Below are 1,822 nucleotides of genomic sequence, written 5' to 3'. Positions count from 1 at the left end.
ACAACCCTCTCGAGGCCCAAAGGCAAAAGGCTGCTCGTGTGAGGGTCCATAGGGTGAAAGGCACAAATCAAAGGGGCCATAAGGCAACTAAAACCCTCGGGGTCAGTGGAAAAGGGGCCCGTAGCTGCCACAGTCCTGCGTCATCAAGGGTAAGTAATTTCACACCATACACTGTGGAACTTCTCAAAATTACTGCTCTAATTCAATGAATTTCTTTTTCAGTATCTTTGGGTGGGGTGGGGCTGATCACCATGTGGCCTAGTATATCAACCCAGGAATGATGAACCTTGCAACTCACCAGATTCAGATAAACAAACCCACATAAAAGGCCACGAAATAAACTAAATTTTATGATCATAACAGTTTGTCAGTTGTATGTGAAGTGAAGGAAATTCCACAGTATGAGGTTTGCTGCAATGCAGCCTCAGTGACCTTAGAAGATTATTTACTGTTGTTATGTGATCTGTGTATGTGTATGTATTAAGATATGTCACACATAGTTCATATTCAAGAAGTCCCAAGTTTGATTCTCATCCTGAAGGTGTCTTGTCTTGAACAAGATCCTTCCATGATTTTCCTCCATCCTCCAGGCAAACGCCGAGATAGTTCCTTATACATACCCTAATGACATCCCTGCAGATCCTTCCCAATTTGTAGTTTCCATTCGTCTTTGAATTCGACGCTGTATGTACTATGTAAACTCAGCAACAGTTATTAAATAAGCTGAGAATTATATCTTTTTTGACACTTACTGCTTTGTATTTTGGGTAAAATTGTCTCTTGTATTATTTAGCCTTAACTTAGCAGACTGGTAATTTTCCATACCACCTAGGACTAGGCTTTGAAATAAGGGGGCTGATGAAGCATTACTTTATTGTTTGCAGATATTGGCAATGGAGGATGTTGACACCAGTCCATGCCCTCAGTCCATGGGTGATGTCAGCACTGCAGTAAATTGTGCCTATGCGACCTTGATGCATGACCAGCAATTGCCACATGTGCACGCACCTGGATTCGAAATTACCAGCATATTGAGGGAGAGTCCTGATGTTGCCACTCTGATAGAATTTGTTCAACTGGAGCTCCCAAAATGGGATTTTTTGTTTAAATTAAATTTAATAAATGCTCACTATGTAGACTCAGCAACAGTTATTAAATAAGCTTAGAATTATTTCTTTTTTGACACTTGCTGCTTTGAGTGAAATTGTCTCTTTTATTTATTAGCCTAAACTAAGCAGACTGTTGCCGGTCACGGTAGCCGAGCGGTCTAAGGCATGCACTGTCTTCGCTCGCTCGCTCGCTCGGAAGCCGGGATCGTGGGTTCGAATCCCACTCAGGGCATGGATGTTTGTGTGCGATTTTCAGTGTTTGTCTACAGGTAGAGGCCTTGCGACGAGCTGATCACTCGCCCAAGGAGTCCTACCGAATGTGTAAGATCTAGTAAACGGAAGTGAAACGGAGAGTTTCATGGAGGTAGGCCTAGGTCTAAATTGGAGCTGTAGTGCCACAGAAAAAAAAAGCAGACTTTTAATTTTCTGTACCACCTAGGACTATATTTTGCAATAAGGGGGCTGATGGAAGCATTGTTTTATTGTTTGCAGATATTGGCAATGGAGGATATTCACACCCGTCCATGAATTATGTCAGCACTGCAGTAAATTGTGACTATGCGACCTTGATGGATGACCAACAATTGCCATATGTGCACGCACCTGGATTAGAAATTACCAGCATACTGAGGGAGAATCCTGATGTTGCCACTCTGATAGAATTTGTTCAACTGGAGCTCCCAAAATGTGATTTTTTTGTTTAAATTAAATTT

General features: G+C 41.9%; 1 long non-coding RNA gene across 1 annotated transcript; it reads left to right on the top strand.

Moving 5' to 3' along the window:
- Positions 1-17: 17 nt before the first annotated feature.
- Positions 18-1,223, top strand: LOC111870480. Its single transcript, XR_002843857.2, has 2 exons — positions 18-149; positions 885-1,223. It is a non-coding gene; the product is annotated as an uncharacterized LOC111870480 (long non-coding RNA).
- Positions 1,224-1,822: the final 599 nt, after the last annotated feature.

This window comes from Cryptotermes secundus, unplaced genomic scaffold (assembly GCF_002891405.2).
Source record: "Cryptotermes secundus unplaced genomic scaffold, Csec_1.0 scaffold2635, whole genome shotgun sequence".
In the NCBI taxonomy this organism is placed as follows: Eukaryota; Metazoa; Arthropoda; class Insecta; order Blattodea; family Kalotermitidae; genus Cryptotermes; species Cryptotermes secundus.
Note: the sequence above shows the minus strand (reverse complement) of the source record. Positions and strands in the feature narration are given on the sequence as shown.